The sequence below is a fragment of the Artemia franciscana genome, chromosome 3 (genome assembly GCF_032884065.1).
Source record: "Artemia franciscana chromosome 3, ASM3288406v1, whole genome shotgun sequence".
NCBI classification, from domain to species: Eukaryota; Metazoa; Arthropoda; class Branchiopoda; order Anostraca; family Artemiidae; genus Artemia; species Artemia franciscana.
This window is the reverse complement of record NC_088865.1, coordinates 55,493,531-55,520,838: the sequence shown is the minus strand read 5'-3', so window position 1 is coordinate 55,520,838 and position 27,308 is coordinate 55,493,531. Positions and strand designations below refer to the sequence as shown.

At 32.6% G+C, this 27,308-nt stretch overlaps 2 long non-coding RNA genes across 4 annotated transcripts in view; one reads left to right on the top strand and one right to left on the bottom strand.

Moving 5' to 3' along the window:
* Positions 1-27,302, top strand: LOC136025435 (uncharacterized). 3 transcript variants are annotated; one of them, XR_010617101.1, is made up of 3 exons: positions 1-109; positions 22,939-23,084; positions 26,868-27,302. It is a non-coding gene; the product is annotated as an uncharacterized LOC136025435 (long non-coding RNA). The 3 variants fall into 3 exon arrangements; XR_010617099.1 differs by lacking the exon at positions 1-109 and adding an exon at positions 1,249-1,493 and having other exon boundaries at positions 22,918-23,084; XR_010617100.1 differs by lacking the exon at positions 1-109 and adding an exon at positions 1,250-1,493.
* Positions 21,346-27,308, bottom strand: part of LOC136025436 (uncharacterized) — a 222,620-nt gene continuing 216,657 nt past the window's right edge. Inside the window, exon 5 of the long non-coding RNA XR_010617102.1 lies at positions 21,346-22,677. This is a non-coding gene — a long non-coding RNA (uncharacterized LOC136025436). The remainder of the gene's footprint in view (positions 22,678-27,308) is intronic.

Here is a 27,308-nt window from a genome sequence, read left to right as displayed (position 1 = left end):
TTGAGGAAGAGCTGCATCCCACGTTGCACTTCCATCTGGAACGATGTTCATGGGGACGTTTTTTTCAAGAATTTTCTTTTTGTGACTACTTCAGAAGAATGTAGAACAGGTATTTAAAACCTCAAGTTGTCAAAACCGGGAATAGAATATTGGTATATCAGATTCCATTAAGTGCCTGAAGCCTTGAATATAGGAAAAAAATATTTACTTTCTTCATAAAAGTAAAAATTATGTTCAGGTCTTCAAAGGGAGTTTGAATTTGCATTTGAATTTAAAGAGTCACAAAGTTTATTTCAAAATATAGCTAGTAAAAAAGATCAACAAAATTAAAAACAATTACAGTAACTAATTTAGTAATTTACTTAGTATGTTATTAGACTCTTTTGATTCTGGTTTAATATAATATATAAGAAAAAATGTTTGAGCAACAAGTATTATGGTTTGTGGTTCATTTTATAGGTTCGGAAAGGGACGAGTGATCCTCAAGGAAATCATCTTTACTCAAAATTTTTTTGATTTCCTTGGATAGTGCAACATCATTTTGAATAAGTATAAAGGTATATTAAAAATAGATCACAAGAAAAAAAGTTGATACTTTTATAGGAATTTACATTCTTATAAATCATTTTTTAGAACCTATAGAGTAAAAACTAATATATAAATCATAATATACATTAAAACTGGTTTTTATATAATACAACAAAGAAGCAGAACTCAAGATATCACATTCATATCCAAAAATATATACATTACAAAACTGGTTTCTAAACCATAGAACAACTAGTCAAATACTCTAGATATCACTTTTATATCCATGTACGACAAAATACTGCTTTTCAACGAACGACAAAAAAGTATTGAAAGCTGAAAAGACATGTTTATTCAAAAGTAAAGTAATATATAGAGATGGCATTGAAACAAAAATAGTCAGACAAAAAAGAGGTAGAAAGGCAGACAAGGGGGGGGGGTCTAAAAAAGAGAAAAAGTAAATGTTCAAATCTTAATATTACTGTTTTCAGGCAATAGAGTAAAACAACTTCTTGTGCATTATTAAGAAAAAATACAACTAAAAAGAAGGGTAGTTCCAAGAAAGATCGATGGAAGAATTAATCCCCAATAGACAAATCTCGTTGACTCTCCTTTCAGGTTCAAATTTCGTTTTTGAAAATTAAACTTGGGTATTCACTTGGCACCTTTCATTGGGTTAAAAAAAGATCACATGTTTTGAAGCATTAAAGCTGATCATCCCTGTATCAGGCCACTATTCAATTTTATAAATATGTATTTCTAGGGAATGAGAGACTTGTTTCGAGTCTTCGTGCTTAAAGATGGCTGAATTTGTTGTGCGATCTGTGGGAAAGTGATGGAGGGGGCTTGCAAAGTTATATCCCATGTTATTTGTCCCATTCATTGGTGGACAGTTTTTTTTGGGAAGGTTCTGGAGTAAAAGCGTAAAAGTGCAAATTAAATACCTGTCTTTAGAAGGAATTGGGGTAAGTGCAAATTATGTCTATTGTTCAGAAGCCATGAGGGTCCCAACTGGCGATGCTTTCTCAGTGAACTATTGGGGGTCAAGTAATCCTCAAAAACATGGTGTATTGATCTTTCAACTACGTTGAATAAAATGGCTATTCCAATATTTTTATAAGATGATTTTTGGTGGTGGGAAAATAGAGACGTGGTTGGGGGGGGGTTCTAGCTGTTCCACAATATAACTAGGGCTTAAGATTTAAAATCGAATGAGCTCATAAAAGTGAGAATAATTCAACTATGCTTTCTTTTTAGAAAAGAACAAATTATGTTATTTTCTTCAAAGAGGGTGCAAATTTGGATACGCACTTAAAGAGTCACATAGTTTACAAGAAGTACAGTTAAAAATACAACTCGAATAACATCAAAATTAAGTAGACCCCCTTGATTTTTGATAATTTAATATACAGGAATGAATCTTCCTGTGTCAAGTACTATGTCTTGATTTTCATCGTTTAGATGGGGTAGGGGATGGCTAATACTAAAGAAGTTTATTTTTACCCACCATTTTTGAACTTTTCCTAGATTTTACGACGTTATTTTAGAAAATTAAAAAAGGGCCCAAATAATAGATTCCAAAATGGAAGGTTAACATTTTGTTTTGGAAGTCAAATTCTTAAAAATAACATTTTAGAACGTAAAGAGTAAAAAAATGTTATTGAAAACATATTATATAGGTTCCTAAAATGTAGAATTTTATCACATTAAAAGGGGACTAAAACCTTTAATTTCCGTTCCAAGAAGACCTCTTGCATTATTTTCGGACCACTGGGTCGATCTCAAGATATCACTTTTATTTTCAAAATTATACATTGTATTAAAACAGGTTTCAAAACTGTAGAAAAAGTAGGTAAAAACAGAAGGTATCATTTTCATATCCTCATGCAACAAAATATTATTTTTTTTTTTAACAAAAGACCAGAAAATTATTGAAATTCGCAAAGAAAATGATAGTCAGAAGCAAAAAAAAGGTACAGATAATAGAAATAAAGATAAATAGGGAAAGAGAGCTCGGGTCTTAAAAAAAATAGAGAGAAAAAGAAATTTGCATTTTTAAATAAAGTGAAAATCTTAATATTGAATTTGTCATGCTATAGATTAAAAACACTGCTTCTAAAGTATTATGAGTATCATATTATATCTAAAGTATCAATATTGAGTGAAAGGAAATAAATTAACAATTAAATAAAAAATGTTAATTTTCAAAAGAAACAGTTTTTTTTAACAAAAGTAAGGAGCAACAATAAAACTTAAAACGAACAGGAATAATAATGTATATGAGGCGTTTGTCTCCTCTTCAATACCTCGCTCTTTACGCCAAAGTTTTAATTTTGTTCCGATTCTTTATGAATAACCCCTTAATAGCCCCTGAATTGTCCTAAACATATTCCTATATTTGTTCCTTAAAGTTTTAACAATTTCTTTATTTATTACAAAAGTGAAAACATTTCAGATATACTTTCTTTTCAGAAAAGTTTAAATTATGTTTTTGTCTTAAAGGGGGTGCAAATTTGTATTTGCACTTAATGATCATACAATTTACAACAATTACAGTTAATAAAAGGGATCAAATAAAATCAAAATTAATTTTTAAGTTATTTTAACAACATATGTAGATTCCCTTTATTTTTGATAATATAATAAGCATGGATGAATCTTTGTGTGCCATGTATTTTGGCTTGAGGTTCATCGTGTAGCTGGAAGGAGGAATGCCTGATACTAAAGAAGTTCAGTTTTGCTCACCATTTTTTAACTCTTCCTAGATTTTACTAAGTAATTTTAGAAAACTAAAAAAGATAGTCTAAATAATAGATCAGAAAATGGAATCTTAACGCTTTATTTTTCAAGATATATTTTTAAAATAACATTATACATCTTATAGAGCAAGAAATACAATAGAAAATATAATATGTATAAAAACTCGTTCTTAAACTGTAGAATAAATAGGTAATGAGATAAAACATAAGCTTCATACTCAAAAATAAGCATTTTATAAAAACAGGGTTCTTAACTGCAGAAAAAGTAGGTAAAAACTCAAGATACTTTTTTTTATTCCTTTACAGTAAAATACTGTTTTTTTTAACAGAGGACCGGAAAATTACTGACAGTTGCAAAGACGATTATACTCAGAAGTGACAAAATGGTAAACAGAGTAGAGATAAACAGAAATTGGGAGAAAGAGCAGGTGTCTAAGAAAAATAGAGAGGAAAAGAGATTAGCATTTTTAAATAAATTGGAAATCTTTTTATTGGCGTGGTCAAGCTATAGAGTAAATATATAACTCCTAAGAAGACATACCTCCTAAAAGCCATAGAATCTTAACGAAAATTACAGAATCATATTCAGTGTGTGAGAAAACCCTATTGTAGAAGTTTCAAGCTCCTATCTACTAAAATGATGAATTTTGTATTTGGTACCAGAAGCCAGATCACAGATGCTTGTTTATTTGTTATTTGTTTTTTTTTTGCTTTTTTCCCTAGGGTTGATCGTATCGACCCAGTGGACCTAAATTGTCAAAAGATGGCTCATTATAAGGGGAACTAAAAGCTCTAGTTCCCTTTTTAAGTGACCAAAAACATTGGAGGGCATCTAGGCCCTCTCCCACTCTCATTTTTTCCTAAAGTCACCATATCAAAATTTTGAGATAGACATTTTGTTCAGCATAGTGAAAAAACCTTTGGGGTTTTGTCTTTGGGAACGAAAATGTCTTTTGGGACGACTTAATCCCCCACAGTCCCCAGGAGAGGGGCTGCAAGTTACAAACTTTGACCATTGTTTACATATAGTAATGGTTATTAGGAAGTGCAGCGACGTTTTCAGGGGGACTTTTTTTGTGGCAAGGGTGGGGGGTTCAATGTGAAGGGGCTACGTATGAGGATTTTTCCATGGAGGAATTAATCATGAGGGAAGAAAGTTTCCACGAAGAAGGCGCAGGATTTTCTAGCATTATTAAAAAAATATGAGAAAAAAAAAGAAAAGTTTTTTTCAACTGGAAGTATGGAGCAGCATTAAAACTTAAAACGAGATTTCTTTTTTTATGTATATAAGGGGGTTCGTCTCCACCGCAATACCTCGCTCTTTACGCCAAAGTGTTTTTAGTAATTTCAACTATTTATTCAACGGCCTTTGTAATTCAGGGGTCATTCTTAAAGAATTTGGACAAAATTCAAACTTTTGTGTACAGAGCAAGGTACTGACGAGGGCAGGAACCCCCTCATGTACGTAATAAAATTATAAAAATATTGAAGTTCGCTAGGTATTCGTATAGTACAAGAAATTTCTCCTAGCAATCATCCCCCATAAAAACTCTCCCCTTGAAAATCTGTCATGTATTTCCAAAGAAACTAATATATTGAGAAAATTGAGAATCAGAACTACTTATCCAGCCTTCCGACCACACAAAATTCCCTTCCCCATTAGATAATTCCTCCATTTAAAATTTTCGAGTCTAATTTCCCTCGAGAAACCAACCCCTTTCGAAAAATGTGTTCATAAAGTAAGTAAAGTAAATTTGACGGCACTAGATCCTTAAGATCCAAACTGGCAATGCCTACTCCCAGTGGACTGTTGGGGGTTAAGTAATCCTCAAAGACATGGTTATTATATCTTTTGACTCTTCCTTCTTTGTGAAAATTCTCCCCCCTCCCCCCTGATAATACCTTCCACTTGAATGTTCTTAAGGTAAACAAAAAGTTCACCCTAGCTCAAATTCCTCTTCTCCTCTTAAAGTTTTCTCTGAACCATTTCATCTTCATAGAAAATTTCCCCCTTACAATTCCCTCTAAGAAATTCTCTTTAATTTCATATAGGTTTTATTTATTTTTTTCTTATAGTTTCTGATATAATCACAGGAATCTCGTCATCCTTCTTGAATAAAATTATTCCAGTAAATATCCGCCCCATAAGAAATCCCCATTTAAAAATCAGTCATACATTTCCAAATGAAAAAAAAAGTATATTTAGAAAAGTGATACATAGTGCTACTTACCCGGCTGACCAGCCAGGAAAATTCTCTTCCTCCAAGAGAAAATTCCTCCATGTAAAAATTCTCCATTCTAGGCTCCCTACAGAAAAATAATCTCTTCCCCCTCCCAAAAAAAATATGTTTTTAAAGTAACTAAAGTAAGTGTTACAGCAATATGCCCTTAAAGTCCTAACTGATGATGCCTCCTCCTAGTAGATTTTGGAGGTCAAATCTTGCTAACAGACATGGTTATTACAAATTTGGACTATGTTGTACAAAATGGCTATTCCAAAATTTTGATAAAATAATTTTGAGTAAAAAAAGACGTAGGAGAGGGGGAAAAGCTAGCTGCCGTACAAACTATCAAACAGTTCGTGGTAACGAACTGTAGTAAGCAGCGACCTGTCTCAGTAATAACCGAAACTCTAAAAAAACGAAATTTTTAAACCAATATTTACATCAAAAGAATTGAATTTTTATTCTTATTTTAAATACGTGAGTTTCATGAAGTTTAGTCTTACCCATCAAAAGTTAAGAGCCTTAGAAAATTTGCCTTATTTTAGCAAATAGGGCGAAACACCCCTTAAAAGTTATTGAATCTTAACAAAAATCACATCTTCAGATTCTGTGAATTAGAAAACCTTACTGTAGAACTTTCAAGCTCCTATCTGCAAAAATGAGGAAATTTGTATTTTTTTTTTGCCAGAAGACAGATCACGGATGCGTGTTTATTTATTTATTTGTTTAGGTTTTTTTCCAAGGGGTGATGATATCGACCCAGTGGTCCTACAATGTCGTAAGAAGGCTCATTCTAACGAAAAATAAAAGTTCTAGTGCCCTTTTTAAGTGACCGAAAACATTGGAGAGAGTCTAGGCCCCCTCCCACGCTCATGGTTGTCCCAAAAAACCGGATCGAAATTCTGAGATAGCCATTTTGTTCAATATAGTCAAAAAACCTAATAAATAGTTATTTCTAGTCGATTTAATCCCGCAGAGTCCCCGGAGAGGGGCTGAAAGTTACAAACTTTGACCATTGTTCACATATAGCAAGGGTTATTGGGAAGTTTACAGACGTTTTCTGTTGGACTTTTTCGTGTCGAGAGGGGATGTGGGTTTGGGGAGGGGGTTACCTCGGAGGATCCTTCCATGGAGGAATTAATCATGAAAGAAGATAATTTCTATCATTATTTGAAAAAAAAGAAAAAAATTCAGCTGGAAGTAAGGAACTGCATTCAAACCTAAAAAGAACAGAAGTTATTGCGTATATAAGGGTGTTTTTCTCTTCCACAATACTTCGCTCTTTAAGCTAAAGTTTCTTATTGTTCTAAAAATTAGTTGTTTGAAAGAGTCAAACTTTCAAACAGTTCGTGGTAACGAACTGTAGTAAGGAGCGACCCGGCTCAATAGTAACCAAAACTCTAAAAAATTGAATTTTGATATCAATAGCTACATCAAAAGAATCGCATTTTAATGCTGATTTTAAATATATAAGTTTCATCAAGTTTTGTCTTACCCATCACAAGTTACGAGCCTGAGAATATTTGCCTTATTTAGGAAAATAGGAGAAAACACCCCCTAAAAGTCGTAGGATCTTAGTGAAAATGACACCATCAGATTCAACGTATCAGAGAACCTTACTGTAGAAGTTTCAAGCTCCTATCTACAAAAATGTGGAATTTTGTATTTTTTGCCAGAAGACAAATCACGGGTGCGTGTTTATTTGTTTGTTTTTTTGTTTTTTTTTTTTCCCCCAGGGGTCATCGCATCGACCAAGTGGTCCTAGAATGTCACAATAGGGCTCATTCTAACGGAAATGAAAAGTTCTAGTGCCCTTTTTAAGTGACCAAAAAAATTGGAGGGCATCTAGGCCCCCTCCCACGCTCATTTTTTTCCCAAAGTCAACGGATCAAAATTTTGAGATAGTCATTTTGTTCAGACTAGTCGAAAACCATAATAACTATGTCTTTGGGGATGACTTACTCCCCCAGAATCCCTGGGGGAGGGGCTGCAAGTTACAAACTTTGACCAGTGTTCACATATAGTAATGGTTATTGGGAAGTGTACAGACGTTTTCAGGGGGATTTTATTTTGTTTGGGGGTGGGGCTGAGGAGAGGGGGCTATGTTGGAGGATCTTTCCTTGGAGGAATCAGTCATGGGGGAAGAAAAATTCAATGAAAAGGGCGCAGGATTCTCTAGCATTACTATAAGAAAACAATGAAAAATAAACATGAAAACCTTTTTTTCAAATGAAAGGAAGGAGTAGTATTGAAACTTAAAACGAACAGAGATTATTACGCATATGAGGGGTTCTAAAAATACTTTAGCATAAAGAGCGAGGTATTTAGGAGGAGATAAATACATCGCTCTTTATGCTAAAGTATTTTTAGTAATTTCAACTATTTATTCTACGGCCTTTCTGATTCAGGGGTCATTCTTAAAGAACTGGGACAAAACGTACGATTTAGTGTAAAGAACGAGGTATTAACGAGGGTACAAACCCCCTCATATACATAATAATAATTAAAGAATATAAAAGTTTGTTACGTAAGTTAATTCTAAAGTTACGTATATTTTTTGCTAATAAAAAAATTCGTTAAAATTAAAATTAATAGTTGCCTTTTTATGTAACCGAAAAATTGCATGGCAACTAGACCTCCTTCCCCATCCCATATTTCTCATAATCGTATGATCAAAACTAAGAGAAAGCCATTTAGCCAAAAAAGGAATTAATATGCAAATTTCGTTTGAATAGTTTACGTGTGGAGAGTCAAAATCAAACATGCATTAATTCAAAAACGTTCAGAAATTACATAAAAAACTAGGTTTTTTTTAACTGAAAGTAAGGAGCAACATTAAAACTTAAAACGAACAGAAATTACTCCGTGTATGAAAGGGGCTGTTTCCTTCTCCACGCCCCGCTCTTTACGCTAAAGTTTGACTCTTTGCCACAATTCTGCTTTTTAAAACAATTAAAAGCTTTAGCGTAAAGAGTGAGGGATTGCGGAGGGTACAATCCATTTCATATACGGAGTAATTTCTGTTCGTTTTAAATTTTAATGTCGCTCCTTACTTTCAGTTAAAAAAACCTTGTTTTTTTTATGTAATACCATAAAGAGCGAGGTGTTGAGGTGGGGACAATCCCTTTCATATGCGGAATAATTTCTGTTCGTTTTAAGATTTAGAGTCGCTCCTTACATGCAAAAGTAAAAAAACTAGTTTTATTAACTGAAAGTAAGGAGCAACATTAAAAATTAAAATGAACAGAAATTACTCCGTGTATGAAAGGTGCTGTTTCCTTCTCCAAACCCCGCTCTTTACACTAAAGTTTTAATTGTTTTTAAAAAGTAAGATTGTGGCAAAGAGTCAAACTTTTGCGTAAAGAGCGGGGCGTGGAGAAGGAAACAGCCCCTTTCATACACGGAGTAATTTCTGTTCGTTTTAAGTTTTAATGTTGCTCCCTACTTTCAGTTAAAAAAACTAGTTTTCTTATTTAATTTCTGAACGTTTTTGAATTAATGCATGTTTTATTTTGGCTCTTCGCACATAAATCATTAAAACTAAATTTGCATATTAATTCTTTTTGGCTAAATGGCTTTCTCTTAGTTTTGATCAGACGATTTTGAGAAATAAGGGGTGGGGAAGGAGGCCTAGTTGACTTCAATTTTCTTGTTACTTTAAAAGGCAACTAGATATTTTAATTTTTAACGAACGTTTTTATTAGTAAAAAATATACGTAACTTAAGAATTAACTTACGTAACAAACTTTTATATTTTTATTATGTATATAAGGGGGTTAGTCCCCTCGTTAAGACCTCGCTCATTACACTAAATCTTAAGTTTTGTCCCAATTCTCTAAGAATGACCCCTGAATCAGAAAGGCCGTAGAATAAATAGCTGAAATTACTAAAAATACTTTAGCATAAAGAACGAGGTATGTAGGAGGAGAAGGGCCCCTCATATACGCAATGATCTCTGTTCGTTTTAGTTCGTTTCAAGTTTTAATGCTACTCCTTACTTCCAATTGAAAAAACTTTTTCATGTTTATTTTTTTATTGTTATTTTTTATAGTAATGCTAGAAAATCCTGCGCCTTTTTCATTGAATTTCTCTTCCCCCCAAGACATATTCCTCCAAAGTAAGATCCTTTGACATAGCCCCTCCCCTCAACCCCAGCCCCCAAACCCAAAAAAATCCCCTTGAAAACGTCTGTACACTTTCCAATAGCCATTACTGTATGTAAACACTGTTCAAAGTTTGTAACTTGCAGCCCCTCCCCCAGGGACTGTGGGGGAGTAAGTCATTCCCAAAGACATAGGTATTATGGTTTTTGACTATTTGGAACAAAATGGCTATCTCAAAATTTTGATTCGTTGACTTTGGCAAAAAATGAGCGTGGGAGGGGGCCTAGGTACCCTCCAGTTTTTTTCACTTAAAAAGGGCACTAGAACTTTTCATTTCCGTTAGAATGAGCCCTCTTGGGACACTCTAGGACAACTTGGTTGATACAATTACCTCTGGGGAAAAGAAAAAACAAAAAAACAAAAAAAACAAACAAATAAACACGCACTCGTGATCGGTCTTCGGGAGAAAAATACGAAATTCCACATTTTGGTAGATAGGAGCTTAAAATTTTTGATATAGGGTTCTCAGATACGTTGAATGCGATGGTGTGAATTTTGTTAAGATTCTATGACCTTTAGGGGATATTTTCCCCTATTTTCCAAAATAAGGCAAATTTTCTCAGGCTCATAAATTTTGATAATTTGATGAAACTTATATATTGAAAATCAGTAAAAATTCGCTTCTTTTGATGTATCTTTTAGCATTAAAATTTTGTTTTTTAGAGTTTCGTTTACTATTGAGCCGGGTCGCTCCTTACTACAGTTCGTTACCACAACCTGTTTGATTAAATAAAAAAAAAAAAAAATTTAGCTGAAAGTAAGGAGCGACATTAAAACTTAAAACGAACAGAAATTACTTCGTATATGAAAGGGGCTGCTTCCTCATCAACGCTCCGCTCTTTACGCTAAGTTTTGACTCTTTCTCTCAACTCTGCTTTTTAAAACAGTAAAAAAACTTTAGCGTAAAGAGCGGGGCGCTGATGAGGAAGCAGCCCCTTTCATATACGAAGTAATTTCTGTTCGTTTTAAGTTTTAATGTCGCTCCTTACTTTCAGCTAAAAAAACTTGTTTATTTTAATTAATTTCTGAACGTTTTTGAATCAATGCATGCTTTAATTTTGGTTCTCCGCAGAGGAATAATTAACACGAAATTTGCAAGTTTTTTTTTTGGCTAAATGACTTTTTCATAGTTTTGATCGAATGATTTTGAGAAAAAAGGAAACGGTGGAGGAAGCCTAGTTGCCCTGTAATTTTTTGGTTACTTAAAAAGGCAACTAGAACTTTTAATATTTTACGAATGTTTTTATTAGTAAAAGATAAACGTAACTTATAAATTAGCTTACGTAACGAACTTTTGTAATCTCATATTTTTATTACATATATGATTTCTTCATCCCCTCGTCAGTACCTCACTCTTTACACTAAAGATTAAATTTTGTCCCAATTCATTAAGAATAACCCCTAAATCACAAAAGCCGTAGAATAAATAGTTGAAATAACTAAAAATACTTTAGCGTAAAGAGTGAGGTATTAGGAGGAGGTGAGCCCCACATATGTGTAATAATTTCTGTTCGTTTTAAATTTTAATGTTGCTCCTTACTTCCAGTTGAAAAAACTTTTCATATTTATTTATTCATTGTTTTTTTTTAAATAATAGTAGAAAATCCTGCGCTCCCTTAATGGAAATTTTCTTCCCCCATGATAAATTCCTCGATGGAAAGTTCCCCCAACAATTCCCCCTCTTGTCAAACCCTCCCCCAACCAAATAATCCCCCTGAAAACGTCTGTACACTTCCCAATAAGCATTGCTATATGTAAGCACTGGTCAAAGGTTGTAACTTGTAGCCCCTCCCACGGAGACTCTGGGGGAGTAAGTCGACCACAAAGACATAGTTATAAAGTTTTCCGACTACTCTGAATAAAATGGTTATCTCAGAATTTTGATCCGTTGACTTTGGGAAAAAATGAGCGTGGGATGGGGCCTAGGTGCCCTCCAATTTTTTTGGTCACTTAAAAAAAGCACTAGAAGTTTTCACTTCCGTTAGAATGAGCCCTATCGCAAGATTCTACGACCACTGGGTCGATACAATCGCCCCTGAAAAAAAAAACAACAAAAAAAAACAAATAAATAAACACGCATCCGTGATCTGCCTTCTGGCAAAAAATACAAAATTCCACATTTTTGTAGATAGGAGCTCTAGGAGGGTTCTTTGACAAGCTGAACCTTAACGAAAGCGTGTTCTTTGAACACGCTTTCGTTAAGATTCTATGACTTTTAGAGGTGTTTCCCCCTATTTTCTAAAACAAGGCAAATTTTATCAGGCTCGTAACTTTTGATGGGTAAGACTAAACTTGATGGGTAAGATAAACCAAATTAAACAAAGTTTGGTTACTATTGAGCCGTGTCGTTCCTTACTACAGTTCGTTACCACGAACTGTTTGATTAAAAAAACTGTTTTTTTTAAATTTAAGTTTTGTTTTTTTAAATGAAATATAAACCTGAAAGAAAGGTCAACGAGATTTGTCTATTAAGGATTAATTTCTCCATCGACCTTTCTTGGAATTAACTATTATTTTAGTTGAATTTTTTTCTTAATAATGTACAAGAATTTATTTTACTCTATTGCCTGAAAAAAAATTAAGATTTACGCTTTATTTAAAAGTGCTAATCATTTTTTCTCTTTTTTCGACCCCCACCCTATTTTTTCTCTGGCCATTTTTTATTTCTCTGCTATCTCTGTATTTTTGTTACTTATGAATAAACTTGTCTTTTCGACTTTCAGTACTTTTTTGTCCTTTGTTAAAAAACAGTATTTTGTCGTACGTGGATATAAAAGTGTATTGGATATGATAGTGATATCTTCAGCTTTTGCCTCTTTGTTGCAATATTTAGAAACCAGTTTTTATATACGTTAAGTTTTCTATGATAGTTTTTACTATTTGGGTTCTAAGAAATGATTTAAAAGAATGTAACTTCCAATAAAAGCATTAACTTTCTAGCTTGTGATTTATTATTCGGGTATCTTTTTTACTTTTTCAAAATAATGTCGTAAAATACTAGAAGATACTAGAAGTTTTTGAGTAAATGTGAACTTCTTGAGGATCAATCGTCCCCTACCCCACCTGTACAATGGACCATAAGCCATTATACTTGACGCTTAAAGATTTAAGTTTTGTATTTTATTAAAACAAAATCAACGGACTCTAATTAATTACTTTAAAAATTACTAAATTAATTACTGCAATTAGTATACAATTGATATGTTTACTAGTTCTATTTCTAATAAATTTAGTGACTCTTTAAGTGGAAATGCAAATTTAAACTCCTTTTGAAGACAATAACATAATTTTCACTTTTATGAAGAAAGTACATATTTTATTCCTATATTCACTGCTTTAGGTACTTATAGGTATCTGATATACCACTATTCGATTCCCTGGTTTTGAAACCTTGAGGTTTTAAATGTCTGTTCTAAATTCTTCTGAATTAGTCACAAGAAGAATATTTTGGAAAAACGTCCCCAGGAAAATTGTTCCAGATAGAAGTGCAACGCCGGATGCAGCTTTTCCTCGACTACTCGGTTCTTGGCATTCCTCGTTTAGATAATCAGATTGATCTCTTTACCATAGGGTCTGCTATTATGGTTGGATAAAGGGGGGCGGGGTGAAATGTGAAAGAGCAGGTTTGACGGAGGAGAATTCTTGTAGTCTTAGAAAAAAGTCCTCGTCGCTACAACAAACCTTTCATTTAGAGGGTAGAGTGAGTCATGCGTAGATGCACAGCTCACCCTGTTTGCCCTTTTTTGATTTTCTGGAGTTGTACTAAGAGTGTTTTAGGGGATTCAGCATATAGAGGATATTCTTATTCAGCTAAGGGTGTGATACAGGACTTCTAAAGCTGGATAATCGGGATGGATGGAAGATGATTTTTGTAGCGAAAAGTCACTCTGAGCATGCTTTGGCAGGAGTAATTTCTACTCATTTTTTTTAATCCTGGTGGATTTTACGATATTACATTGAAAAAGTAAAAAAGATACCCGAATAATAGATCAAAAGATGGAAGGTTAATACTTTTTATAGGAAGTTACATTCTTTTAAATCATGTTTTAGAACCTTTAGAGGGAAAACTAATATAAAAAACATATTATTTATATAAACTGGTTTCTAAATAATACAACTAATAGGTAAAAACTCAAGATGTCACTTTAATATTCAAAAATATAGGTTATATAAAACTGGCTTCTAAGCTGTATATCCACGTACGACCAAATATTGTTGTTGTTGTTTTTTTAACGAAATAGGTATTGAAAGACACAAAGACAAGGTTATTCAAAAGTATAGAAAAATATAGAAATGGCAAAGAGACAAAGAAGAGATAAAGAGAAAAGAGGCAGAGAGGTAGAGAATAGGGTCTAAAAGAGAGAGAGTAGCACTTTTAAATAAAGTGGTAATCCTAATGTTGTCGTTTTCAGGCTAGAGAGTGAAACTACTTCTTGTAAAGTATAAAGTAAAAAATAAAGTAAATAATTAAAGTATAAATAAAGTATAATAAATGAAGTATAAAGTATAAAGTAAATAAATAAAATCAACCAAAAACACGCAGCTCTGAGTGTAAGGAGCAACATTTAAAATGAACAAAACATTTTGTCTCTGATTTAGACTTCTTTTTCCCACACCTTCCTTCTGTAAGCTATTGTTTTTAAGTGCTTCAAATAAGCTTCTCATTACAATTGCATGGTTCATGTGTTTTAAGATTTTTTTATATATTTTTTTTATATTTGGCCCAAAATGTCAGATTTAGTTTATTCTATAGCTTTAAACATCAATGCTAGGATAGCAACTTGATATAAATTTCTTTAATCTCCAATCATGCCAGTATACCCCCTTTAATCTCCTTGAAAATCTTCCCCCAGCTGAAAATTCCTTTTGCGTGAATAACTTTCCCAAGAAAAGTTCACCCAAGCTCAATTTCTCTTCTCCTCTAAAAGTTTTCCCCAGACCATGCTGTACTCCATTAAATCTGACAATTTCCTCTAGAAAATTCTCTTTGCTTTCATATAATCTTAATTTTATTTTTGATTATTTCTCAAATACTTTTAGGAATCTGCTTTTCCTTCTTGAAGAAACTTCACCAAGTAATCACAACCCCCTGTATAGAAACTCCCTCATCGAAAATCAATCATATATTTTAGAATAACAAACACTATACAAAGAAAAGTAATAAATAGTACTGTTTATCCGGCTTTCCAGCCACACAAATTCCCTTCCCCCGAGAGAAAATTCCTCCATTCAAAAATCTTCCTGCCTAGCCTCCCTTGAGAACCCCCCCCTGAAAATTGTGTCTATAAAGCAATTTAAGTAAGTTTAGTGGCACTAGACCTTTAAAGGCCCAACTGGTGAAGCCTTCTCCAAGTAAACTGTTGGGGGTCAAGTAATCCTCAAAAACCTGGTTTATAGATCTTTCGACTTTGTTGAGCAAAATGTCTATTCCATAATATTTATAAGATGATTTTTGAGGGTGGGAAAATAGAGACGTGGTTGGGCAGGGGGGGGGGGGCTAGCTGTTCTGAAATATATTTGATCACTTAAAAAAGGGAACTAGGACTTATTAGTTACAATCAAACAAGTTCAATGTCAATATTCAAGGACCACTGGTTTGATACAAAACCCATTGAAAGAACAAAAAACATACACACAAAAAAAAACAAATGAATAACAAGCTTTCCCTATTTCCCCATAACCTTCTCGGGACCAGAACATAACTTGTACTATACTGAAAAACGAGAAGCAAAAATACGAATGAATGTAGATTTTAAGTTTAATTTGCACATAGTAATATATGTTCCTTAAAGTCTTATCAATTTTTTTTTATTAAATTCATGAAGGGGGAGCTTTATGAAAGTAGCAAAAATGAAAGTAGCAGAAAACACAAATAAAAGTAGATTTTAAGATTAACATACATATGCTAATACTTATTCCTTAAAGTGTTATCATTTTTTTATTTAATAAAGTCATAAAAGTGAAAACATTTAAATATACTTTCTTTTCAGAAAATAACAAATTATGTTATTCTGCAAAGAGGGTGTAGATTTGCATTTGTACTTGCAGAGTCACATCTTTAACAAGAAATAATGTTAACACAAAAAACTCGAATAACATTAAAATTTGGTTTTTAAGTTATATTAACAATATAGGTAGATCCTCTTGATTTTTGATAATATAATCAAACAGTTTTTGAATACGAACTGTAGTAAGGAGTGAACTAGCTCAATACTAACCGAAACTCTAAAAAATGGAGTTTTAATACCAATAGTTAAATCAAAAGAATCGAATTTTAATGCTGATTTTAGAAATAATGATTTCTAAGATTTTAGATTTTAGATCTCAAAAATAATGTTAACAAAACAAATCGGATAACAAAAAAATTGGTTTTTAAGTTATATTAACTATATAAGTAGATCTCCTTGTTTTTTTTTTATATAGGAATGATACAGGAATGAATATTTGTAAGTTAAGTATTATGGCTTTAGGTTCATCGTGTAGCTGGAGTAGGGGATGCCTAATCCTATAGAAGTTAATTTTTAACGCCATTTTTAACTCTTCCGAGATTTTATGACGTTATTTTAGAAAAGTAAAAAGGTAACCACATTATATATCAGAAAATGGAAGTTTAACACTTTTTTTTGAAGTTAAATTATAAAAATAGCATTTTAAAACGTATAGAGTAATAAATGTTATAGAAAACATATTATATAGGTTTCTAAAATGTAGAATAAATATGTAAGAACTCAATATATTACTTTCATATTCAAAACTATACATTGCAATAAAACAGGCTTCTAAACTATAGAAAAAGTAGGTGAAGTCTCAAGAAACTATTTTCATATCCACGTACAATAAAATATTATTTTTTTAACTAACGACCAGAAAATTAATGAAAATAGTAGAAACAATGTTAGTCAGAAGTAAAAAAAAGTTACAGATAATAGAAATATAAATAAATAGGGAGAGAGGGCCGGGGTCTTAAGAAAAAAAAGAGAGAAAAATGAGTCACATTAACATTTAACATGAATTAAATAAAATAAAAAAGTTTTTTCAACTAAAAGTAAGGAGTAACTTTGAAATCTAAAACAAACAGGAATTATAAAGCATATGAGAGGTTTGCCCCCTCTTCAATACCTTGGTCTTTACGCTAAATTTCTAATTTTGTTCTTATTCTTTAAGAATAACCCCTGAATCACAAAGACCATTTAACTAGAATAAATTATTTCTTTCTTATAAATATTTTTTAAAAGTACTAACAACTGCAGTATAAAGAGAGATATATCAACGAGGGGGGCGAAACCCCTTATATACATATTAATTTCTGTTTGTTTTAAGTTTTAATGTTGCTCCTTACTTTTAGTTAAAAATAACTTGCTTTTTTATTTAATTTCCAATTATTTTTAAAATAATACTTTATGGTAAATAAAGCATTTAAAGATCTTCCCATGTAACACCCTCTACTGACCCATCCCCTACCAGAAAAATACCCCTGAAAACGTCTGTATACTTCCTAATAACCAATACTATTTATAAACTGTGGGCGACTAATCATAACTTGCAGTCCTTCCCCTGGAGACAGTGGTGGACAAAGTCATCCTCAAAAACATAGTTAACAGAATTTTTGACTATACTGAACAAAATGGCTATCTTAAAATTTTGATTCGGTGAAATTGGGAAAAACGATCCTGGGAGAGGGCCTAGTTAACCTCCAATTAGTATGGTCACTTTAAAAAGGCACTAAAACTTGTAATTTCCACTCGGTTGAGTCCTCTCTCAATATTTTAGGACCACTGGTTCCATACGATCACCCCTGGGCGAAAAAACAAAACAAAACAAATAAACATGTATCCATGATGTTTGTTCTGGCAAAAAAATCAACACATTTTTGCATATAGGAGGTTGAAACCTCGACAGTAGAGTATTATGATACGTTGAATCTGATGGTGTGATTTTCATTAAGATTCTGTGGCTTTTAGGGTTTATTTTTTTTTTGGAAATAAGAAAACTTTACTCAGGCTCTTCCTCAAATGGGATACTTTGGCGTGAATTTGAGACTTACCCCAAAATATGAGACTTTGGCGTAAACAGTTAGACATGTGGAAGCGCCGTCCCTCTTACATAAAGCATTTTCTGTTCGTTTTAAGTTTTAATTTTACTTTTCACTTTAAATATAATTTTTTTTGTATTTAATAAGTTTGTAGAGATTCTTTTATTCCATATCTTGTAAAAATCAATGCTAAGATTATAAATTCAAATAAAATTATAGCTTTTATGCAATATGTTTGATCACTTAAAAAGGGAACAAGAACTTTGGATTTACAATCAAATGAGCTCTCTTTCAATATTCTAGGACGACTGGTTTTATACTTAAGCCCATGAGAAGAAAAAAAAACATACTAAGAAAAAAAATAAAAAAGCTTCTGCAATCTTCCTTTTGACAAAAATGCAAAATTCCACAATTTGTATATAGGAGCCTTATACCTGTAGAGAATGGTTTTCTGATATGGTGAATCTGATGGTTTAATTTTTTATTAGGACCACTTGATTTTTGAGGGGTGTTTTCCTCCATTTTTTTTAAATTTGGTAAATTTTTCATGGGTAAAATTGTCCAACTTTTGATCGTAACCAATTTTTATAACCGACGTTTGTTGAGTAACTTTATAATAGATGAAATTTATCTACTTTGAGGGGTTGTCCCCTCCTCAACGCCCCGCTAAATTAATTACGTGATCACTTTTGAGAGTAATCATAGCTTTTGCCCTTGTATATAAAAATTCAATATTAGGGGGATGGAGAACACGGTCAAAAACTATTAATGAAAATCCTACCATAACATTCAGCACATAGAGAACTGTGTTAAAGAGGTTTCTAACTCCTCTATACAAAAATATAGAACTTTTAAGTCTTTGCAAGGAGTGAGGTCACAGATTTGTCCTTTTCTTTTTTTCTCTAAGAGTAATCTTATCAAATCAGTGATCCTAGAAGATTTGGAGAGAGTCCATTTAAACGATGATTAAAAGTTCTGGTGCTCATTTTAAGTGGCTAAAAATAGTATAAGGCAAGTACTCCAGCACTTTAGCTTATCTCAAAGACACCTAATCAAAATTTTGAAATTGTCGTTTGAATAAATATAGTTAAAACGTATAGTAACCATGTCTATAGGGAGGACAAAACCCTTTAAAACCCCTGGAGGAAAGGATGTAATTTATGTTGTTTGCCAATTGCTTACACACTGTACCTGTTATTGGAAAATACCTCCTTTTTGGGAGTGGGTCTGAAAATAATAATTTTCTGTGAAGGGAAAAAGTGTCCGGGAAGAGTATGAAACTGAAATTTTACACGAGGGGGGGGGGTTAAAATGAGTAATATTTTTCATTTATTTTTTATATTGTATTTGTTATTGAGAAATATAAACAAGTTTTTCAAGGGAACAGATTGTAGGGGGAGGGGTAGCACGAATAATTCTGGGGAGAATTTCAAGAGGGGGGAGAGGAATGTATATTTGGATTACAATTCCGTAGGAGAATTCTTCATGTTGAAGGAATTGTCCTGGGGGAAGATATTCACAGAAAGGGTAGTCGGATGTAAAAAAAAAGCTTTTAAAGTTAATAACCAGGCAAAAATGTGGCTTAGGATATTGGTTGCTTTCGTTAGACCAAGAGCCAAAAATATTCTTGATATTAAACAAAATACAAAAATTTGCTTCATGAAACGGCTTGAACAGTGTCACTATAGCAGTATGGATTTTCCTAAGTCTAAATTTGAGTGGAATAAAGTTGTTCATATATCAAAATCTGATATTAGTGACCATGCGTGAACAAACCCCGCTGACAGATGGGTTTCTCATTATTCTGCTATTTATTCTACAATAAATTATTAGCCTCATTCATCATTTAACAAACTATTTTCCATGCCATGCCTCGAAGTCTTCTCCATGCCAATTTTATTCCTGATCCATCATCGTGGGATTAATGATGCTTTAAAAAATTTAACAACAAATTCCTTGGACATTCATAGCATTCCAACAAAATGCTTGACTTGGTATTCAGATCTACTCATGCAACACTTGCAGTTCCACCTTTAAATCTGTTTGGTGTTTCTGATTTATACAGATAGCTTTTTTGAGGTTTGGTCCATGTCAATCTTCAAACGTGGAATCATATTTTAGCCCAATTCTATAAGCAATTACATAAAAAAACTAGATTTTTTAACTGAAAGTAAGGAGCGATATTAAAACTTAAAACGAACAAAAATTACTCCGTATATGAAATGGGTTGTCCCCTCCGCAATCCCTCTCTAATTACGCTAAAGCTTTTAATTGTTTTAAAAAGCAGAATTGTGGCAAAGAGTCAAACTTTAGCGTAAAGAGCGAGGGATTGCAGAGGGGACAACCCATTTCATATACGGAGTAATTTCTGTTCGTTTTAAGGTTTAATGTCACTCCTTATTTTCAGTTAAAAATCAGTTTTTCTTAGGTAATTTCTGAACGTTTTTGAATTAATGCATGTTTGATTTTGGCTCTCCACACATAAATTACTAAAATGAAATTTGCATATTAATTCCTTTTTTGGCTAAATGGCTTTCTCTTAGTTTTGATCAGACGATTTTGAGAAATAAGGGATGGGGAAGGAGGCCTAGTTGCCATGTAATTTTTAGATTACATAAAAATGCAACAATACATTTTTATTTTTAACTAATTTTTTTATTAGTAAAAAATATACGTAACTTAAGAATTAACTTACGTAACAAACTTTTATATTCTTAAATTTTTATTATGTATATGAGGGGATTTGTACCATCGTTAATACCTCGCTCTTTACACTAAATCGTAAGTTTAGTCCCAATTCTTTAAGAATGACCCCTGAATCAGAAAGGCCGTAGAATAAATAGTTGAAATTACTAAAAATGCTATAGCGTAAAGAGCGAGGTATTTATCTCCTCCTAAATACCTCGCTCTTTATGCTAAAGTATTTTTAGAACCCCTCATATGCGTAATAATCTCTGTTCGTTTTAAGTTTCAATGCTACTCCTTACTTTCAATTGAAAAAAACTTTTCCATGTTTATTTTTTCATTGTTTTTTTATAGTAATTTTAGAAAATCCTGCTCCCTTTTCATTGAGTTTCTGTTCCCCCATGACATATTTCTCCAAGGAAAGATCCTCCCACATAGCCCCCTCCCCTCAACCCCGCCCCCAAAACCCAAAAAAAATCCCCTGAAAACGTCTGTACACTTCCCAATAACCATTATTATATGTAAACACTGGTCGAAGTTTGTAACTTGCAGCCCCTCCCCCAGGGACTGTTGGGGAGTAAGTCATTTCCAAAGACATAGTTATTATGGTTTTTGACTATACAAAACAAAATGGCTATCTCAAAATTTTGATCCGTTGACTTTGGAGAAAAAATGAGCGTTGGAGGGGGCCTAGGTGCCCTCCAATTTTTGGTCACTTAAAAAGGGCACTAGAACTTTTCATTTCCATTAGAATGAGCCTTCAAGCAATATTCTAGGACCACTTGGTCGATACGATGACCCCTGGGGAAAAAAAAACAAAAAAAAAAAACAAATAAACACGCACCCGTGATTTGTCTTCTGGTAAAAAATACGAAATTCGACATTTTTGAAGATAGGAGCTTGAAAATTTTTCTATAGGGTTCTTCGTTAAGATTCTATGACTTTTAGGGGGTGTTTTACCCTATTTTCTAAAATAAGGTAAATTTTCTCAGGCTCGTAACTTTTGATGGGTAAGACTAAACTTGATTAAACATATATATTTAAAACCAGCATTAAAATACAATTCTTTTGATGTAGCTATTGGTATCAAAATTCCAGTTTTTAGAGTTTCGTTTACTATTGAGCCAGGTCGCTCCTTACTACAGTTCGTTACCAGGAACTGTTTGATACGATCCTAAACTACAAAGGTAATTCAATTGTAATAATAAGCTTTTTGAAGCACTGAAAAATATAAGCATAAAGACCGTATGAAGTGTATGTCCGAAGGTGTATGTAGAGGACGCCTAAATCTTGCACAAAGTATTTTTTTGAACTTAAACAACAATTTATGTTTGTTTTAAACTTTAACATTGCTTCTTTCGCTTAATGTTGCGTATCTTCAGTTGAAAACTTTTTTGTACTTAATTCTTTACTAGAAGTGTTTTTACTCTATAGCCGATATTAAGATTTCCACTTTATCTAAAAGTGCTTAACTCTTTTTCTCTCTTTTAAACCCCTCGGTTCTCTCTCCCTCTTTCCTTACCTCTGTTCTATATGTGTCTTTTTCATTACTTCTGACATACTTTATCTTTGCGACTTTCTTTATTTTGTTGGTCGTTTGTTAAAAAATAACACTTTGTCATACGTGGATATCGCAGTAATATCTTGACATACCTATTTATTCTATAGTTTTGAAGCCTGTTTTTACCTATAGATTATATTTTGTATACCAGTTTTTACTCTTATGGTTCTAAAATGTGGTTCTTCAGAATATAACTTCTTATAAATGCTAAAAACCTCTGGTTGTCTTCTCTATTTCTTTGGTAACCTTTTGTCTTATGTAAAGTAACGTTGTAAGATCTCAGGAGAGTTAAAAATTTCAAAGAAAAAAGATTTGTAAGACTTTAAGGTAAAAAATATTAGTATACTGTGTTCCCGTCTCAAAAAGGTATGAGGGAAAGTGCAAATTATGTCTAGTCCAACAGTTTGTGGTAACGTACTTTAAGCAAGGAGTGAAGTCGCTGAATAGTAACCAAAACTCTGGGAAACGGAGTTTTGATAACAATAGATATATCAAAAGCATCAAATTTTGACTCCTATTCCAAAATTCATCAAATGTAATGGTACTCATATTTTGATTTAGTTATAATGCAAGACATTGTCCTTTTTCAAAAACAGTTTTGTTTAATATGTTCAAGTTCTTTTATTCTTTAACTATACATATTTAAAACTATTCAGATAACATCCCCTGCAGGGAGACTGGCTCGAAAGCCTGGTGAGAGTACAAACGGTATAAACAAACCAACCTAAAAGAAACGGATGTCATCACATTTCTCACTCTATCTCACACCAAAAAATAAATGCCAAAAACCATTTTTTAAAATTACTATAATTATCTATCCGATAGCTGAACGGCTGGGAGCAACTCACAAATTAATATTTACTACTTAGTATATCTTTTATTTTAGTTTTTAATGTTTATAGCGATAGACTGTGATGAGAAAAATATTCAAATGTATTCCAATATTTCGTAATAATACTTTTAGGCAAAAATATTGACCTTCCAGAGACAACGAAAGGCACAGGAAGCATACTTAAAAGACAACGAGTATTGTATCTTTGGACTGAGGGAGAGCCTGAAAAAAAAATGATTGAAAGCAATCTGGTTGGAGATCCTTTAGATAATGGATACGGAAGAGTATACCATGAAAAGGTAAAATTTGTCTAAACGGAATTATATTAAAATAACTGTACAGATTCTTAGTTGGAGATTTACCACGAAGAGAAACTGGGGAATAAAATAACATCTTAAGGATTCTCATTGATTTATTCTGTAACTTCATAATAGGAGAAATATGTGACTGAAACGTACTCAAATAAATAATCAAACAATAATTAATATACGAATGAACAAAATGTGTCTAAGAAATTAAAATTTTGAGTTTTTATGATTTGCTTTTTCAATTGAAAACCAGAGCAATGAACTGTATATAAGGAGAGACTCGACCCAATAGTAAACGAAACTCTTAAATAAACTTGGAAAACAATAAATTATGAAGAATTGGTATTTAAATTGATTCCAAATAAATAAAATGTATTCAATTGAATGTTTCTAATTACAAGCTTTGAGCCGAAATCTTTTTCTTCTGATTTTCAAAACTGGAGTGGGGGGTGAAACAAGTCCAAAAGGCAAAACAATCTTAATGATAGCCACACCATCAGATATAGCATATAAAAGAACTAAATTGTAGAGGTTTCAAACTCCTTTGTCCTAAAAATGGGGAGTTTACAGATTTTACCAAAAGTAAGATTACGGATGATTGCTTTTTTTTAAGGGTAATCTTATTAAATTAGTGATCCTAGAATATTTTAAGATGGTTCATTTAAACGGTAATTAAAAGATTTAGTTCTCTTTTTAAGTTACCAAACATTTAAGTTACCAAAACATTAGTGGGGAAATATGCCCCCTCCCATTTCATAAGAGCCACCCCCTTCCAAGTATTCGAAAATAAATGTGTTTAAGTTATCAATTACAATATTCTTTTAATGATGCTTTACCATAAAATTTTGCATAGAAAGATGCCAAAATGGAATAGATAAAATAAGTCAGACTCCTAAAATTTTTTTAGAACATTAATATAGATTGTTGATGCATATGAAACTGACATCGAAGGCTGTGGTAGCGTAATCTTTAATGCTAAGAAAATAGTAAGTTTTAGCCTAACTATACATTTTGTGTTTGCTTGAGGGGGAAATATTAATGATATACTTGGATCTCGGTGGGTATCGAAAATAACCTAGATGTTGCTATTTTGAAAACCAGTAGTGGTCAAGAGGTAAGTATTTTCATGTTAAGACCTTAAAGGTTTTTCTAAGAATGTTTACATGATAACTTCTGGGAACAATCATAAGTTTTTCCAGTTTCTTTAAATTCCATAATCTTCTGACACCAAATGCCAGAGGTGACCCATGGACAAATTGCTTGAACTATAGCTCTTTCCCCAGGAACTTTGAGGGGTCTTGTCTTCTGCAAAATCATAGTTATTAGAACTTTCAACTACGCTGAATTAGACAGTTCTATAAAATTTTTGTATGAATATCCTAGAGGGTAAAAGGCTTAGGAGTGGGTTTGAATCACCTCCAAACTTGTTGAAAACTTAAAAGTGGCCCTACAACTTTGGAGTTCCAGTTGAATGGCTCCTTTTTTTATCTTCTCTGATCAAAGATTTGGTACAATCGCCCCTGAAGAAAAAGAAAAGAGGAGACAAACAAAAAAACAAACATCAAAAATCCTTTTTCTGGCAAAAAATTGCAAATTTTGTAGTTAAGATTTTGAACCGTTCAATGTAGGATTTTCTGACAAGTTCTTTCAGGATTTTCTGTCTTAATAGGGACATATTCCTTAAAATAATTCTAGGGTCTCAGTTCTCTTACCAATAGAGCTCCAGGTTCTATTCCTGTCAATCCCTTAAAAAAAGAAAAAAGAAAAGAAGCTTGGTGTTTGGCATCGCTGACTGCAAGATGTCTTCCATAAGAAGGCCACCTTAAATAGCAAAATTCTGTACCGATATTGCAGAAAAATTATTCTATATAATTCTTCTGCAAAGAAAATTATTCTATTAATCGTAGAATTATATTTATTATAGAATTATATGAAAAAGTTATTGTATATAATTCTTCTGCAAGGAAAATGAATAGGGAGGTAATATTGACAACTGCCAACAGATACATATAAGCCTGCAGTGGCAACTGCAGTACCAATCTGCTTAAGGTCAACACAGTTGGAAACCCTCCTCTTCATTCCCAATCTATTTAAAGATTCACCCTTTACTTTCTCCCTCCGCGGTTTAATTTCATTTAAATCCTTCCTTATAACCTCTATCCATCTTATTCAATAACAACCCCTGACAAATTCTAAGACTGAGGGATATAAAAGGCCGAAACTGTTCCAGTACTCTGTGATGATTTGTGATCACCGCTTTGTTATTGCACCTTCAATCGTCCCTATCCCGAAAAATGAAACCACACTTGCATATCTAGATACTAGCCATGGCCTGCCAAGAAATATTAATACATATAAGCCTGCCACGTAGATTTGCTGGTGACCGGTTGGAAAAACACCGGTCTCCAGGTGCAATAAACTGATCTAATATTTCAAGGGTTTTAACCAAAATTTTATATTTATGAGGAAAATACATGTTTTATTGTTTTAATAAAAATTTTCTTATGACTTTTATTTTGTATATTTGTATATAAGATGAATAAAATTATTCTAGACATCAGCAAGTTTTAAGCAATTATGGCTGCGTCAAATGTGCAGCACTTTTTTTAAACTTCTGTTTTCAATTCGTTTCGATCCTTATTAGCATACGTCTTCTATACACAAATTTTTTCTATATTTTTAATCGACTCATTGCACTTGACTGGGCATTTTTTATTTGGGTATGTTTCTTGTGTAATTTTCTATCCAAAATAGGCAATAGAAACTATTCAGCCACACCAAAGATGGAAATGACATATTTATTCTCTTAAAATATTTTTAAGTCACTAAATAACCAGGTAGTCCATTACTTCTGATATAATCATGTGTATTTTTTTTCAATTATTAACTTACAGTGCGGTTATAGCATCAAGTAGCTCATAAATTTAACAGCTATGCAGTGGCAGTGGTAGCCAGATATATCTGAAATAATTTCCACTTGCTCTTAAAGATACTGTAATGATAAAAATTGATGGAATATACTCATTTTAATAATTGAGAATTTTTGTTTTCGAGTCGTCCCATAGGCATTTATATTTTAAGTTAAATTCGCTAGGTTATGCTCAAAACTCAAAAAGATTCAAGAACATTATTCGTTTTTTCCCCTGAACTAGATAGTACAACGGAAGCTAAGCCTTAAACTTATATTTGCCTCAAAATTAAAGAGTTTTTTACCACCAACTTTTATCTATGTTAATGTTTCACAGAATATTCAGAAGTCTTATGTATTTTATTTCATCCATTTTGAAATTCATCAATCCTAAATTTGATAATAAACAGCATTAAAACAATTCTCAATTTTGCAGTTTTATCAAATTTGTTTTCAAAGATTTTCTTTCCCTAATTACTAAAAATTTTTTAATGTTGGTAGCTAAAATACAAGTTTAACGTTTCTGATGCACTTTTGGGATGTATTAGATAGTATTCTGGATATGAAACAACATTTATGGGGGGGGGGTTAACACCCCACAGTTATAAAATTTGCTCCTTACGTTTAAAAACTATATGCTGGCTTAAGATTAAATAAAAAAGCACTGAGTGTGTGCCGATTGCCAATGAGACATCTCAGCAATGTCTCTAGAACGACTGAGAATATTATGTGTCAAACTTTCACTGTTACTTCTACTACTACTTCTGCTCTTAAAATTTAACTAAACCAAAAGAGTGTAAGTGTATCCAAACAGCGAAAGAGAATAGATGAATTTTCTTGCGATTAGTATTTGAATTTATTTTCAGGTCATTTAGAAGAGGTTTAAGAAGTATACCCTTTCCGAGTGCGGGCACACACATAGGAGAACAACTATTAGATCTACTGGCCCTTCAAGACATAATTACGCACACCTGGGTGTGACACAATATTACAAGTGCATGATACACCTACGTAATAGTGATGCTTATTTACATCATAGGGAATGCTTTCAAATGTTTTTTTATGTAATGCGAGTTAAGGGTGACGCAATCTTGCGTGATTTTGTTAGATTAATCGAGTGTGATGTAATCTTACGTGACTTTGCTAGATTTATTGAGAGTGATTTAATCTTACGTGTTTAAGTAGATTTATTGGGAATGATGTAATTTCACGTGACAGGTTAGATTTCAGGGCCTCGTGAGGAAATATCTGCTTGTAGCTGAAGAGGGCACACACGTGGGTGTTACGGAATGACAGGGGGAACAAGT